Here is a 17,219-nt window from a genome sequence, read left to right on the forward strand (position 1 = left end):
GAGGGGCGAGCGCGCGTGCGCGTGCGTGCGGCAGGAGCGGCGCGCGCCCCGCGCCGGAAGTGAACGGTGGCCGCGGCGGGGAGCGCGCGTCCGGGCGCGAGTCGGTCCGCCCTAGGGGGCCGCGCGGCCCTCAGCCCCGCCCCGCGTGCCGGGGCCGGACGCGCGGGCTGTGTGATCCGTGCCGCGGGGCGCTGCGGCCGCCCCGCCCAGTCCCCGCCGCCGACGCCCGCTCGGTGGCTCGGCCGGGCAGTCACGGAGCGCGCGCGCCGCGGGAGCTGCGGGCGCTCTCGGCGTTCGGGAGAGGAGCGTCGCGCCGGGAGAGGAGGCGACGGCGGCGGCGGCGGCTGGGGGGCGCGAGCGGCTGCTGCCTGGCGCGGGGCCCCGGGAGGGCCGGGGGGTTGCCGCGGTGAGTGCTCCGCCGCCCGGCCCTCGAGGTCGGGGAGACGGGAGACCCGGGCGTCCCCGAGGCGCCACCGCCTCCATTTTCCCCCGGCGCCCGGCGTGGCCCCGCGGGCGAGCGCGAGCGGCTGCAGCCCGGGGCGGGGTCGCTGCCGCCCGGGCTCTCCGCGGTGGGCTGCGCCCGGCCGGGCGGCCTGCGGTGGGTAGGGGTCGGCGGGGCCTGGGCTGCGCCCTGCGCCCCTCGGGGCTGCACCGTGCAGACAATGAGACCTGGGGTTGCCCGGCTAGGTGCGCCGGGGCTTCTAGCCCCAGCACTGGGCGCCGGTGCCCGGGCACCGAGGCCGGAGAGAGACCGGCTCCCGGTAGCCGCAGAAGCCGGTGGCTCGATGCGGGATTGTTCTGGCTTCCGTGCCCTGCCCGCCTTCAGAGATGAGTTCAATGCAGAGATTGAGAAAGGCGGGGCGTCTTCTCTGTCTTCTCATTAAGCCGGCAAAGTAATTGCCCTGGTGCTTCCTAGCCCCGTCTCGTCTTTCCTCGTACGTTCCCGCCGGAAATCCAAACTGCAATTCAGTGGAGGACGGTGGAAAGGGAGGAGGTTGTGTGATAGTATTGGTTAGGATGCCTTCCTTTCTAAGACGCCTGAAAGAGAACCCTTTTCCTAGTCACACATCGCCTTAGGATGGCCCCGCTGTGCCAACTGGAAACGGCTTGATCCTTAATGTAGGTAAAAAGATGTGCCTCAGGGTGAAATAAGGGCTTTGGAAAAGAATACGAGAGTCGCATGTCTCCTGTGTGTTGCATTGCATACATGTTGTGGGAAGAGCAGTTTGGGGTGGGTGCTGCCTGCAGTATTTCTCATGGAGAAGAGGAGGACCGCCCAAGTAGGTAAAGTCCTCCCCAAAGGAACTGTAAAGGTATCGGGCTAGGGGCGAGGCGTGATTCGATTATTAAAGGGTGGTGTCGTGTTCGTGAGAAAACTGAAGTCGGCAGACAGGCCCGAAACCTCCTCAGGTATAGTGGGAGACACAAAACGACTCCCCCCACCCCCCCAAAAAAAAACAAACATTGAGCGGTGGAAATAGCGCGTTTGGAACAGAGTAAACCGACGTTCCATTCACTGGAACAGTCTAGCAGCGCGATAGTGAATAAACAGGCCATTAACTCGGCACTGGTTCTCTACCGGGAAACCGTAGTGCGCCACCTGTTTACCTCTCCAGCCTGTTAAGAAGGTTGGATAAGATAATGCATGCAGCGTTAGTAGCTGCTTGCCTGATGCTCGGAAGGTGATAGTTCCCTTTTCCTACTGCTGGGGGCAGGGTGGAGTGTCTTGTGAGAGGGTGGGTCAGAAGTGAATGTTGGTAACAGTGCGTTGTAGGCAGTGAAAAAGAGGTTAATTCTGCTTTGAGGTCAGTGTGTATGGCGGTGGGGGGTGGGGGATGTATGGAAGCTGCCGGTATATGAGTGGAGCCTTTTAAAAGGTTGGGTATTTTAAAAATAATGTTTGATCACGTAGTATACATAATAGTGGGTTTCATCGTGATATTTTTGTATGTATATATACGTCATGCATTTTAATTTCAGCAGGACGGGTAGGGTTTCGACAGTGTACATTGGGAGAGGAAGAAATTACACCTGTAGGTGGTAATTAACCTTTTAGAGCTTGATTCTGGAGCCAGACGTGGTGGCTCATGCCCACAGTCGCTGTACTCAGGAGGCTGAGGCAGGAAGGTTGCAGTGAGGTCCAGGGCAACCTGGGTTACAGAATGAGACCCTGTCTAAAAAAAAAAAAAAAAAACCTCTAGGAAGAAGCCCGTGGAGAGGTGTGCAGAAATAAGGACACCCTTTAAAAGTTGTGGTTTTGGTTTTTTGTTTTTTTTTTGAAGTTTGATCTTCAAAATGTTTCTTTTTGTGGGGATTACAGACACCAGTTACAGCCCTGTTGAAGTAAGTACAAAAATGTCTGCAAAGCTTTGTAGCTGATCTTTACATTTTGTGGTATTTGGATTGCTCCTCGCTCTGATTTTAATGAAGAGCTGTGCGTGGCTATTGCTTTGTGATTATTATTAGCTCTGCTTAGTACTCCGCACAGGCTCTTTTGACTCAGGTCTCACTAAGATTATTCAGTCAGTGTCTGGCTGACAGTAGGGCAGGCTTCCTTTGAGAGTGGTTTCACAATTTTTAACACTTTGTTTTCTGGCCAGGTGCTTTTAATGTTATCTTTGAGGATAATTGTTTTGTTTTTGCTAAGTTTTGGCTCTCTCCAAATAAATAAATGTTACTGGACTAGGAACAAGGATAACAGGTTCTGGGATACACATTTGCTTTATTTGCTTTGGTTTGATAGTCACTGACTATGAACACTGGTTTTAATCCCAAACTCTTATATCTTTAGGAAAAGTATTATGTAACCTCAGGCTAATTATTTTGAGTTTTTAATTCCTGTTACCTATTAAATGAGAAGTTTGGAGTAGCTACTGGTTTTTATGTGTTATTTCTTAATGACCTTAAGAATTTGGAGGAGCTAAGTGTGGTCGCAGGAGCCTATACTTGAAAGACTGAGGCAGGAGGATACTGAGTTTGAGGGTGGTCTACGTCATGAGACTTTGCCTCAAAACAAAAGGACTAATTTAATTTTGATGAAGAGCTTTTAAGGTTCTTCAGGCATTTGACCTAAAGTTCATTAGAAAGTTTGAAGATACAGCTCAGGAGGAGAGCAGTTATAGACCACACATAAGGGCTTTGGCACCAAAACCCTACGTCTAATTTGTAATGTTTGAAGTCAGGAGTGGTGATACAAATTGAAATCAGCACACAAGGAGCTAAGGCAGGAGAACTAAGGCTAGCTTAGGCTATACTGAGGTCCTGACTCAAAAAGTTTTTAAAATTATAACAACATAAAATTGCTACTATAAGATATGTACTAATTTCAACACTTCATATGTGTCGAATTATTTATTTCATACCATGCCTGTATAACGGAGGTTTTGTTAATTGAGAAAACAGATACTTTCCCAAAAACTACACAGCTATGTAATAAACAGAGGCTTAAAACCAGCTAGCTTAATTCTTGTATTCTTAACCTCCTTCCTACGCTGCTATAGAGTAAATGAACACATTTTTTTTCTCTTTAAAGTGTGTTAAAGTCTTTAAGCAGCCTTTGCCATTTTAAGCATTAAGTAGTTAACTTTCCATGGCATTAAATACATTCATGTTATTGTGTAACTGTTACACTGTCCATTTCCAGAGCTTTTTCACAATCCCAAACTGAAATTCAGCCTGTTAAATAGTAACTTCACATCTACCGCTTCAGCTTCTAGTAGCAACTTTTTTCTTTGTCTCTATGCCTTTGACTATTCTGGGTACTTTCTGTAACTATAATCATTGTTTTATTGTTATTAGACTTTGCTTTTTCACCCAGAATCTATATTGTAGCCCAGGCTGGACTGTAACTCACTGTATACATCAGGCTGACTTTAGCTCATCACTTTAACATGTTTATTTAAAGTTTTTACACGTTAAAAACCAGCTGATCCACAGACTAGAGCCTCTCTTACTATCTCATTGTTTATTTGTGAATTTTAAATGAACCCCAGGTAGGAAACTTAATAGACTGAAGACTTAAAACTTTAGTTTTGTTCACTGTTTATTTATATGAAATTGTCTCAATATATTACTATGGCTAGTGCACTCTGTTCAATTAAGTAAGCAAAACTGAACATTTCTATGGGGGTTGTAGTCATCCTGTTTAAGCCATTGTTAAAAATAACAATGAATATTTAACAATAAGTTCTGATAATGTATCATAGATGTTTTGTAGTTCGTTGTGTTTCTTTTCTTTCTTTTTGTTTGTTTGTTTTCCAAGACAGGGTTTCTCTGTGTAGCCCTGGCTGTCCTGGAGCTTGCTCTGTAGACCAGGCTGGCCTCAAACTCAGAGATCTGTCTGCCTCTGCCTCCTGAGTGCTGATATTAAAGGTGTACGCCACCAGTGCCTGGGTACAAGTGTATTTTATTTTGCCTTGTGTCTTAGTCACTGTTCTGTTTCTGTGAAGAGATACCATGACCAAGCCAACTCTTACAGAAGAAACATTTAACTGGGTGCTTGCTTACAGCTTCATGGGCTTCAGAGGCTTATTCCCTTATCATTATGATGGCGAGCATGGTGGCATGAAGGCACACATGGTGCTGGAGAAGTAGCTGAGAGCTATATCCTGACCCACAGGCAGTTAGCACAGAGATGCTGGGCCTAGAATGGGCTTTTGAAACCTCAGAGCCCACCCCTGAGTGACACATTTCCAACAAGGCCAAACCTGCCCCTTCCAAACAGTTTCACCCCTAGTGACTAGGCATTCAAATATATGAGCTTTGATGGCACATCTTATTCAAACCATCATATTCCAGTCCCTGGCCCCCATAGGCGTGCAGTCATACCATAATGCAAAATGCATTCAGTCCAACTTAAAAGGTCTATCACAGTTGAAACACTGTTTAAAATCCAAAGCTGAGTCTCTTCTGAGACTCATGACAATCTGTAACCCCCTTTTAAAAAAAACCCAAATGAAGATCACATACTTCCAACATACAGTGACACAGAATAAATATTACTATTCTAAAAGAGAGGAAAGGGAGCATAATGAGGAAATACTGGACCAAAGCAAGACCAAAACCCAGCAGGGCAAACTCCAAACTCTGCCTTTCATCTGATATCAAGGAGTTCTTAAGATCTCCATCTCCTTTGTTGACTGCAACATCCTTCTCTCCGCTGGGCTGGCTGCACACCTGGGCTGCAGCATTTCTTGGCAGTTATCTCACCACTCTTCACAGCTTCATGCAGTGGCCTCTCTGAGCCTCCCTGCAAGGACATAGCTGACACATGCCTGGCCTCAGCGACTTTCCTCAGACGTGAAAGGAGATTGTACCAGCCCTTTCTTGTATCCTTGCCCCTAAAGCCAGGACGAAGCTGCCAGGTTCTGCTGCTTGGTGGGGTCTCCTCTTAATAACATTTGTATCAGTTTTCTGTTGTTGATGGTTTCACTCACTGCTTTTCCTGTAATTCCTTTCCACAGGTTGGAAGCTTAGCTGGGTGGGGTCTTCACCTGAAGTCACTCCTTTTATTCCATTTAGCATCAGTTTTTCTTTCCACTTTTATGTCCATGAGTACTGGACTTAACGCTACACTTACTGGTGCTCCTTTTCTCCTCAAACCGTACGTTTTTTCTATTTCTTTTTGCCCAGCCTGTTCCTTTTCGTTATAGATCTGCTTAAGAGTGATTACTGATAACCACAGGACACAGTATCAGGCGTTGTGAAATCTTTGCCCATCCCAGATTCTTCAGTGTAGCTTTAGGTGGATTTTTAGGACAAGGTCAAAAAGCAATCAAAAGTCTTTGCCAAAATATTACAGGAACGCTTTCTAGGACACTTACTGCTATTCTTTCCCTCTGAAACATCTTAAGCTGGGCCTCCACAGTTCAAATCCCCCTCAGCACGGGCTTCCATGCTTCTTCTAGGATGGCCCATTAAGCCCCACTTAAGGTATCCAACCACTTTTCTAGTTCACAGTCCCAAAGTCTTCCATATTTCTTCAACAAACAGCATACTCAGGCCTGTCACAGCAGTACCGCAGTCCTGGTAACAACTTTGTCTTAGTCACTGTTAACAGTGTTGTGAAGAGCCATCATGACCAAGACAGCTCTTAAAAAGAAAACATTTAATTGCTTAGCTTCAGAGGCTTAGTCTAGTATGGTAAGAGAGCATGGTGGCAGGCAGGCATTGTGCTGGAGAGGTAGATGACAACAACACTCTGATCGAAAGCCTGAGCTGGCATCGGCTTTTGAAGCCTCAAAGCCCACCCCAGTGGCATATCCCTCCAACAAGGCCACACCTCCTAACCCTTCCAAACAATTCCATTCCCTGGTGACTAAGCATTCAAACATGAGCCTGAAGGGGCCATTCTTTTCCAACTACCATACCTTTTAAGTTGCTAAATATTGCTATTGAGACAATTTTGAGAGAAGGCTCCCCCCCCCCCCCCGTCATGGGATTAGTGTGCTTGAAGAGTATCCTGAAACTTCAGGGTGAACCATTAAAAGCTGTTGCCAAGTCAGGCATGGTGGTAGTACCCACCTGTAATTCCAGGACTCTTGGAGGACTGCAAGCTTGAGGCCAGCATGGGCTACCTAAGTTTCAAAACCAGAGCTACCAGCAAAACCAGGCATCTGCCTCCATGCTATCTGGTTGAAATCAAAACAAAACTTTCACAAAAAATAAGTGTGTTACTTAGGTGGTGGCAAGATTGTAATGAATATTCCTGACACATAACTTCTCTCTCCTTGAGTTAAGTTAGTATCAGTTATTTGAACATAAAATAGTCACTAGCGGTAATTTAGCCAGTTGAGCCAGTATCTGATTTATTTATAAGATTTCATCTGGAAAAGCATGTGAAATATCAGAAAACTCGGGTTATGTGATCTTTAAAGCTTCATTCTGTTGTTTTGTTTATTGTTTATTTGATCCTTCTTGATTGATCTCATCATTTTGTAAGCCCCCAGTCAAAAAATGGTGATACCTGGTAACAATTAGTCATGTAAATTTAGTTATAAGCAGAGGCAGGCAGATCTCTGTGATTTTGAGGCCAGCCTGGTCTACAAAGTAAGTCCAGGACAACCAAGGCTACACAGAGAAACCCTGTCTCAAGAAACAAAAGCAAGAAAGGAAAGAAAAATATACTTATTTCAGCTGTTAATACAGTGCATAGTTTCTCTACTTTAGGCATTCTTTTCTCCAAAATACAGGGAATGCCGATTACAAGAGGAATCAATAGAGAATCTAACTAAGGAAGCTAAGTCTGCAGAGACAAAGATGGGAAAGAAGTGAGGAGTGAGGCTTTGGGGAAGGAAGACAGTTATTTGGTAAGGAAAAAACCACTGATGTTAAAGTAGCTTTTATTCACCTAAGGTAATTGTCGTCTTGGAGGCTTACTGCCTCCAATTTCTTACATAGGCCTAGTCCTGGGAGCGTCTAGCCTCCATACAATCTAGTCTAGGCCTAGAATGCTTTCTGTGAGACTTGCTGCTGAATGAGCTCACTTTTTCTAGCTGTTTCTGAACTCTAGGTGGCTGGTTCACCTCAGCTATTCTGGCTCAGACTCCCCTCCTACCTGACTGACTGCAATTTCTGACTCAATTGCTCTCCTTGGCCTCAAACTAACTCTAGCAATCCGTTCTAATCTTTTGGCTCCTCCTCATTCTCTGATTCATTCTGTCTTCACCTGTGTCTAGCTTGCTCTCTCTTGAACCTCTAAAGCTCTCCCTGTAAAAACTCCACAAAGGAGGCTGCCATGAACTCAACTTCACTGCATGGTCTCTCAACTGTCAACTGCCCAGACAGAACTGACCTCCGAGATCTGCATGCCTCTGTCATCTGAGTGCTGGATTAAAGGCCTGTCCCACCAAGTCTAGACCTAAGTTTTTCTTGTACCTGAAACTGTTCTAGACTGGCCTTGAACTCAGATCTGCTTGCCTCTGTCTCCTGGATTAAAGGCGTGTTTGTATTCCAGCTGATCACGCAGATGGAAGGTCTTTGGATGTGATCTCTTGCCAGAGCAGCCATGTTCTGAATTAACATTCCTTTAAACTAAGATTTAGTAGATCCTTCTTGATTGATGTCTTATTATTGTGTAAGCCACTAGTCAAAAAATGGTGATACCTGGTAACAATAGTTATGTAAATTTAGTAATAAGCTGAATTTTTGTTTTTTTGTTGAGGGTCTTGCCTGGGCTACAATCTTACCAGAAAAAAGACTTGTACAGAAGGTTCACAGTCCCAAACTGGAAGCAGCTGTATTAAGCAATCTATTGCACGGTCACCTGTGCATACAATAGAATATTACTTAGCAATAAAAAGCAGTTATCAATACATGCAATAATACTAGTGAATCTTTAAAATAACAATCTCACCTAAAAAAAAAAAAAAAAAAAAAAAGCAGTACATAAAGACCTGCATAGGTAGCATACAATACAGGCAGAAGTTACACGGATGTTACCTGTGGTGAAGCACCTGTGACTGGGAATGTAAAGTGTGTATTTAAGAAATGTTTTATGTCTTCATAGGAGTGCTGAAAATGTTCTCTCTATCACTATGGTCTTGCAAAAAATTTCAAGTCTGTCAAGCAACACTGAATTAAATACCTACTGAGTATACTATGCTGGGGGTGGAGTTCAGGGCTGTTCACATGCCAGGCAAGTGTCTTACACTGAGTTGTATCTCTACCCCTTAGTAGGTACTTAAATTTTTTTAAATTTTCATGTGTATGAGTGTTTTGCTTGTATGTAGGTATGTGCCCACAGTGGTCGGAAGAGGACATTAGATCCCATAGAACTGGAGTTACAAATGGTTGTGAACCACCATGTGAGTGCTGTGAGCTGAACCTGGGTCCTCTGCAAGACTAGTACACTGAGCCCTATCTCCATCCCTACCTTCTTGTATTCTTCGTAGTCATTTGAGAAGAAACTGTGTAAGACTTCTGCTTCATTTTATTTATGGTTGTAAGCCTAGCCCCTATGCCATAACAATTTGTCATCTCAAGCCTGCTTATCTTTTAAATAGTTTTAATAAAGACTTCATCAAGATTATTAATTTTTCCTTTATGACTATAGGCATTTTCTGTGTCCTAATAAATTTCTATATCAAAGTTAAAAAGATATATTCCTGTATTTTCTCTTTTATGAGCTGTATAACTTTAGTTCTTGAATTTCAGGCTATGATGCATTTTGAGTTAATTTTTTTATTATGGTGTGATTGAAGCTCTTCTCCCCTCCTTTATGTCTAATTGTCTCAACTATCTTGTCTTAAATCATTTGCTTGTGTAAGCATGTGTTAATTCATGGACTATATCTGTTACATTGATGTAGTAATTCCCTATCCTTTTATAATCCTTTAATTATTTTAAATATAACTATTTTGAAGCCAAGTAGAATAAGTCCTTCAGTCTTCTCATGATTGTTTTGACTATTTAAAGTCATGTTTTATCATATGAATTTTAGAATCTCCTTGTTTGCTATATTAGTTTATTTTTTGTGATGCTGGGAACGGAACCACTCAGCTACACCACTAGCTCTATCTTGTTAATTCCTCCTTTTAAGAAAGTAGTGTTTGCTGGGCCTGATGGTGCATTCCTGTAATCCCAGCAATTGGGGAGTCAGAGGCAGGCAGATCTCTGTGAGTTCAAGGCCAGCTTGGTCTACAAAGTGAGCCCAGGACAGCCAAGGCTCAAGGCTACACAGAGAAAACCTGTCTTGAAGGGGGAAAAAAAAACACCAAACAACCCCCCACACACAAAAACAAGAAAGAGAGAGAGAGAGAGAAAGAAAAGTTGTTTTTTTTTGTTTGTTTGTTTGTTTTTAATGTTGGTTGTAATTATGTCAACTTCCTAGTGTAGTTTAGGGAGAACATACAAAATATTGCATTTTCTAATACGTTTTACCACAATGTTAGGGCATTTCTTTTGTGCCATTTCCTACACAGAAACTGTTCTTTACACAAACTTTCTTTTTACAATATAAATTGAGGTTTGGTATGAAGATTTTCCAAGTGATAACTTTATCTGAAGCGTAAAGGAAAGAGCTGTTATCTATCTGATGTCACAGTGCTAGAAATAGAAACTTAAACTGTCTTTAGAAATGTAAAACTAAAGGTATTCCCAGGGCTGGGACTTAGCATCTAAACATTTAAAATTATAAGTTTAAAGCTGTGTAAATTTCTATGTTAATGTCCTGGTTATTTTTTTTTTCTTCTTTTATCAACTTGTTATAAGCCAGTGTTATCTAGGAAAATGAACTTAAGTTGATAACAAGGTTTCATCACATTGCTTGTAGGCAAGTCAATGGGACATTTTCTTGATTAATGACTGATATGGAGGCCCTAGTCTGAGGCAGCGGGTGCCACGCCTGGCCTTGTGATCCGGGGTATATGAGAAAGCAAACCACACAAACTAGGGCAGCCAGTAAGCAGCATTCCATGCTTCTCCTCAGTTCTTCCCTTCAGGTCCTCCTGCTGAGCTTAAGACCCTGGACAAGCCGCTGAGGTGCCCATTTACCCAAAGAGGACCTGGCCTCCAGGTTCTCCCAGTACCCCTCAGTTCCTGCCTGTTCCAGGGCATGGCTGTCATATCCTGCCCTCTGCCCTGAACTTTTCCAGCCCAGAGGAGAGGCTTTCTTTTCCTCAGAGGATCTTCACGAATCCAGACATTTTGGTTCCCTCCTCTCTCTCTGCACTTCTCTTTCCCCTCTCTCTGCGTGTGTGCTTTCTCTTTCTGCCCTCCATGTGTCTGTCTCCCTCTACAGTGGCAAATTCACTGACCTCCTGTGAGGCTGGTGAGCCTGAGAGCTGCCCCCATTAACCTGCCTTTGTCAGCAGAACTAACCTGTCTCTTGAGTTCTTGGCTGGCCCTCTTCTGTAAAGTGAAATAAGCACTTCCCCAACCAGGCTGCTTTTGATCGCGGCATTTGTCACAGCACTGGAATCGGAACTAGGACAAGCAGCATGGTCTGATTTTTTTTTTTTTTTTTCCCAGACAGGGTTTCTCTGTGTAGCCCTGGCTGTCCTGGACTCTCTGTAAACCAGCTGGCCTAGAACTCACAGAGATCCACCTCTGCCTCCCTGTGTGCTGGGATTACAGGCATGCGCCAGCACATGGTCTGACCTTTTTTAAGGAATTTTAACTTATTTATGTGTGCAGGGGTGTTGGGAGGGAGTCAGTACTCACCTTCCATATGGATTTGGGGACACTAACTCAGCTGTACATGCTAGGCCATGTTGCTAGCCCTAAGCTTTTCAGAATTGGAAGAAAAATAGTCTTACAAGTTTAATTGGAATGTACGTTTTTAGCAGAGAACTATTCCGTTTTATGGTTTGCTTTCTTTTCCCCTTATACTAATATTAACACAGAGTACAAAGAAGAAACAAAAGTCTTATTCAGAAATGACTAGTTAGCATTTTTTCCTATTTTTTCATGTATGTGTTTTTGTTTCTCATGTGTTTGTGTTTGCATAGTTCATTGGATGCACACATTAATTCTGCTTCTTTTATTGCAACTGGCCTTCTTGAGCCTGTTTATATATTAGCTTTTCTATATTTTGGATTTTTTTCAAAATTACTTTTAAATTCAATTATAAAACATGATAGAAAGCATATAACATATAGCCCTACCTAATGAGTTGTTTATATTTTGCTTCAAATAATTAAGTTTAAAGAGATTTATGATGAAGTTCCTCCCCAGATAATTTGAATTCCCATGAATGTTTTTATTTTTGTTTGTTTGTTTTATGAACAGAGCGCTAGCTGTCTTGGACTAGCTTTGTAGACCAGGCTGGCCTTGAACTCAGAGAGATCTGTATGCTTCTGCCTCCCAAGGGCTGAGATTAAAGGTATACGCCACCGCCGCCTGGCTATACCTACATGTTCATAAACTTCTAGGTTTCTGGGGTTGGAGAGATGGCTCAGTGGTTAGGAGCACTTGTTCTTGCAGAGGACCCAGGCTTGATTCTTAGCACCCATAAGAGGACTTACAGCCATTCGGAACTCCAGTTCTAGGGACCCTGATGCCTTCTTCTGATCTCTGGACAGCAGCCATGCACATGGTGACAGACATGTTCAAGCAGAGCACGGATAAACCAAAAAAAAAAAAAAAGATTGCTGTTCTATGCTTTTTTATTTACTATACTTCTATTGTTGTAGACTGTAGATTGGTTGGTTTTAGACAATGTCTTACTGTGCCTAGTCTGATTTGAACTCAAAATTCTTCTACCTCAACCTCTGAATGTACCTGGATCAAAGGTGTGAACCAGCCTTTTTTTTTTTTTTTTGAGATAGAGTCTTGGATGGTTAGGATGATGGTTATTCTTTCTCTTGGCACTTGTTTCTATGTTGGATATTTAAAGGTGGTATCTATCTTTAGATCATCCTATGTGTCAGTGGTCATGATCCCCCCAGGGGTCACATGTCAGTTATCCTGCATATCAGGTATTTACATTCATAACACTAGCAAAAGTATAGTTATGACGTAACAACAAAATCTTATGGTTGGGGGTCACCACAACATGAGGAACTAACTGCATTAAAAGGTTGCAGCATTAGGAAGGTTGAGAACTCTGATACAGTGATCTCCAATAGCTTCCCAAATGATGAGAAATTGATGCGCATTCTTTCAACCCCTGCTTTATCATACTTTTGTCAGCTGGATAAGTATGTGTTTTTTAGAGTTCTGTAATCTATTTTATTTAGGAAGATTATATTGTAAATTTTTATCAAGAAGCAGTTTCTATACCATCACTTCTCCAACTGAGTGACTAACTATATCATATTCTTTTAACATTTCTTGTAAGGCAGTTCTACTGATGGTAAATCCCTTCAATTGTTTTTCTCAGAAATATTTTATTTTTCCTTTTTTTTTCATTTGCATTGAATTTTTTTGTACCAGGACTGAAGGCATAGACAGGAAATTTTCTTTAAATTAGATTAAAATAAAAACCAGTTTGACAATAGGCAGCTTAGGATGTAACAGAGACTTTGGAAAAATGACTTTACTGAGTACTGTAAATGATTTACAGGAGTACTGAAGCCTACTATTAAGAATTACTCATTTATATAAAGACATGGATGCAATGAATTCAACTTCTCTTACTCTAGAAACTTCGAAGAGATTACCTTTAGGGTTTTGCTGTAGCTGGAAATTCTGAGAATTAAGTTTCTTGCACGAAAGCTCGTTATAGTCCTCATCGGTAGCAATGGCAGTCTAAATACATCGTTGTGATGGGGTAAGGGGAGGGATGAAGTGTCTGGTGGAGCCCTGAGAGACTCACATAAAAATGAATAAAGAAAGGGTCTCTGTAGTTCAGGCTCCTGTGAGACTCATAGCAATCCTCCTGCCTCTGTCTTCCAAGTGTTGGGATTACAGGCATGTGCCACCATGCTTTCCTTCACTGTGGAAGGATAACTCTTCGTGGTTCAGAAATTCTGTTCTCACCATTTTTTCTCTCAAAATATTAGATATTTCACTTTAATCTTGCATGAATGGATTCCAAGCTGGTAAGTGGAACTTTTATTTTGTTTCTTCTTCAGGTGAGTTCACAGAGTGTTTCAAGTGTTTGGCTTGGGGTTCCAACTCAGTAGTCTAAAACATGGAAGCCAGCTCTTAAAGGAAGGGCTAAGTGTGGCAACGCGTGAGTGCCCAACACTTGGAGGTGGAGAGGCAAGTGGGTCACAGTAAGTTTGGCAAGCCTGGTGTACTGTGGAAGTAGCTGGCCAGGCAGAACTAGAGGAGTGAGACCCCTTGTCAAAAATCGTCTCCTCTTAACAAAACGACGTTCATTTTATCAGCAGGTGATACATCAGAGACAGCAGTGAGTAAACAACAGTGGCTTAGCAGTCAGCCTGCTTAGCATTCATCTTCCTGACCGAGAGAAGGGGAAGGAGGGTGGGAGAGTATACGAAATAACTAGTGGTGCCTGTGTGTGTGAGTGGATATGAGATCAGCCATACGTGTTAGACTATTCTGATGTCTTAGAATCCATTCATTCATAATTCAAGTAAAATAGTTTTGAGAGAAGAGAAGTGGGTATTTTGGCCATGACAGAAACCAGGCCAGTCAATCCTGCCTGGCTGTCTTCATGTCTGTCCAGGTGGCGTGATGAGAAGGACTGATGGTTTGAAAATTTGATTTTTTTTTTTTTTTTTTTTTTTATTATTGATTCTCTTTTTACTCAGTGTACTGTCTGGTCAAAGCATATAATGGTTAGCCAGGCACTGCAGGTTTTTTTTTAGTGACGTATAATAGAGTTTTATGTAAGTTTTGCTTACATTTCATTGAAAGGTAATTAGGGAAGATAAGTAGCCTGTAAGGGCTTTTCAGTCTTCTTTTTGAGATTCTTTGAATTTGTTTCTTTATGATAACACAACAGAGATGCTGCTGCTGTTTTCTTTCTTTCCAGATCAGAACACTGTGATCTCTGCCTCTAAGTACACACAAGGTTCAGAGCAGAAGAGGCACTGAGAATCCAAAGCTGTAGAACAGACAGGACAGCATTATCCTAAACCTTTCATTTTATTTGATGGCTTCAAACATTTTTCTATTCTAATTTATATTATGGGGCAGAATATAAAACTAACATCCAATATAGTTGGTTTCAAAAATTTAGGCATGAGCTGGGCACAGTGGTGCACACCTATAATTCCAGCACTAGGGGAGACAGTGCTGTGAATTTCAGGTCAGCCTGGTCTACAAAGTGAGTCCAGGACAGCCAAGGCTACACAGAGAAACCTTGTCTTGGAAAAAAAAAATAGGTATGAAGCAAGCCCACTCTAGAATGTTGTTTATTCTGTCATGGGAAGTTACCCTTTGTGCTGTCTAGATTCCAGATTTGTTGCACAGAAAATCATATATGATTTTTTCTCATACCCATGACCATTTGTTCTATTCAGACAGTGATTCTGCAAGCAAAAGTAAAAGTAAGAGGAAAACATAATACACCATTAATTAACGGTCTGAGCATCTTGTACAGGTTCCAGGCTCCTGCTGAGACTTCGTGAATCACTTTGGGTAGGAGTTTGGTCTTTGGGGAAAGTGAGAAAGCCACATCTTTAAGCCTCTCCCTCCTTTTAATCAGTGTGCCCAAAGGGTGAAGAGCAATTAGTGCCTCTCATCTGCAGCTGGGATTAGAGAAGACTAACAAATTGATAGGAAGTTAGAGTGACGCTACTGTTTAAATAACATAACTTCGCAGAGGAATGACTTAAGGTGGATGGAGGGGATTCCTCTGGTATCAATTTATCTGTCTCTAACTTCCTCCTTCTTTCCCCTCTACAGATTAAGAAAACCAGTGCTAATGATTTAACCAGAGTTCTGTCTAGGTAATGGTAAAATCAGAGTAGAACAAGAATTTTGAGTTTTTCAGACTCATTGTTTAGTTCTAGATAGCTTGAACCAGAGAATTCTTCCAGGCTTGTTTCCTTAAGCTGATCTTTTTGGTGTTATTCAGATTTAAGACATACAAACAGAAGATTTACTTACTTGAAAATGTTCATAGAAAGACACACAGAGATACACACATAGATATCTGCATAAGTAAAAAAATAAATGTCTTTAACCAGAAAGGAGATGTTTAGCATATATTATTTGAATACTCAACAGACTTAAAAACTTTTATTTTATTTTATTTTATTTTTAGGGTTAGGTATCTCTGTGTAACACTGGCTGGACTGGAGTTCACTGTATAGACCAGACTAGCCTGGTCTATATGCTACCACACCCAGATTTCATGTAGTTCAGGCTTGTCTCAAACTTGCTATGTGACTGAGAATGACCCCAAACATTGCCAGATAGGAGTAGAATGTTTAGCAGAACACTGAAACAGGGATAGCGGTTAGAAGGAGAGCTAAGAGCTCTTAATCCCAGCTCTCTGAGTTCAAGGCCAGCCTGGTCTACAGAGTGAGTTTCAGGACAACCAAAGATACAGAGACCCTGTTTGGGAGGAGGGGGAGAGAAGGAGAATGAAAAATAATTACATTTATTAAAGAGTGTGTGCATATGCACACCCCGCCCCAGCTGAGCCGTGGCACATTTGGAGGTCAGAGAACAATTTGTGGAAGTTGATTTTTCTCCTTCCACCATATGAATCCTGAGGATCAAACTAAGTGCTTTGAGATGAACACATTTTTACTGTCCTTGTAAGATTTCTTTGAATTTGAATAGATTATATTTTGAAGCCAATTTGAGTTCAGGCTTTGTCCCCACTAATACACATTTGTTGTCGTCAAGATAGCTGTTAAGTCATGTCCTAAAATATCCTTGGGATCATTCTGCTCAAATTGTGTATAGTTGAATTTTTCTGGGTTTTCTTAATTATTCAGCTATTGGTGGAGAAATACATTTTAAAACGTGTTGGTTCCTTTGAGTATTTATTTACTTACAACCAGATAAATTGATTTTTTAAAGAAATGTACCCTTTTAACTTTGCCTCATCTTAATTTTAACATCATATTAATTTTAAGCATCTTAAATTGGCAATATTTGGAGGAAAACTTTTACAATTTAGATCAATGAAGAATATGATTCTCCCATCGTTGCTCTAGAGTGATAGTGAAAAGTATAATGTGTTCTTTCGGAGCGTGCAGCTACATGGGTGCAGGGCTGAGGAGGCAAGCGCACCGACATTAGTGAATTACAGGGAGTTCCACAACACCTTCTCATTCCATTTGTTCTCGTAGCAAACATTTAAAAAAGAAAGCATCTGGGGTCTTAAAATTGTTCTTTTTATGTTTAAGTGTGTGTGTGTGCAATTGTTGGTGTGCGTGTGCGTGTGCGTGTGTGGTAAAGGGCTAAGTGCAGATGTTCTCAGGGGCCAGAGGCTTTGGCTTCTTGGGAGCTGGAGTTTCAAGCAGTTTGGGGCCACCTGATGTGACTGTTGGGAACCGTACATGCTCTAACCACTAAGCCATCTCTCCAATCCACATTTAAAAAGAAAACCCTAAAGCCTGTGTTTTAGCCAATTTGACAAGTAGTAGTAGCATTTGATCTGGAACTAAAACTCTGCTGTCTTCCTGATAGAACTGTGGCAGTACCAGCCTTTACTAACTTAGTTGGCACTTAGAGATAGAGGGGAAAGTGGATTTGAGACAGCTTCACTCGGCAGTCCAGGCTCTCCATGAGTCCCCAAACTCACGGCAGTGCCTTAGCCTCAGCCTTCCCCTGAGAGTTGTGATCACAGGCAGAAGCCACTGGACCTGACTAATTGTTTACAGTTTGTTTGCTTGTTTGTTTTGATGTAA

At 42.5% G+C, this 17,219-nt stretch overlaps 1 protein-coding gene across 11 annotated transcripts in view; it reads left to right on the plus strand.

Moving 5' to 3' along the window:
• Positions 1-17,219, plus strand: part of Raph1 (Ras association (RalGDS/AF-6) and pleckstrin homology domains 1) — a 74,461-nt gene that overhangs the window by 603 nt on the left and 56,639 nt on the right. For 3 of the 11 annotated variants that reach the window (XR_008721235.1, XR_008721236.1, XM_055617159.1), the window contains exon 1: positions 146-406. The exons of 1 other annotated variant lie outside the window; for it this stretch is intronic. The gene's annotated coding sequence lies outside the window, so the exon portion shown is untranslated. Of the gene's footprint in view, positions 1-142; positions 407-17,219 lie in introns of those variants that run through there. 7 more of the 11 variants (XM_055617162.1, XM_055617163.1, XM_055617167.1 and 4 more) reach the window with 5 other exon arrangements.

The sequence above is a fragment of the Psammomys obesus genome, unplaced genomic scaffold, assembly GCF_907164565.1.
Source record: "Psammomys obesus unplaced genomic scaffold, mPsaObe1.curated_primary_1811, whole genome shotgun sequence".
Classification (NCBI taxonomy): domain Eukaryota; kingdom Metazoa; phylum Chordata; class Mammalia; order Rodentia; family Muridae; genus Psammomys; species Psammomys obesus.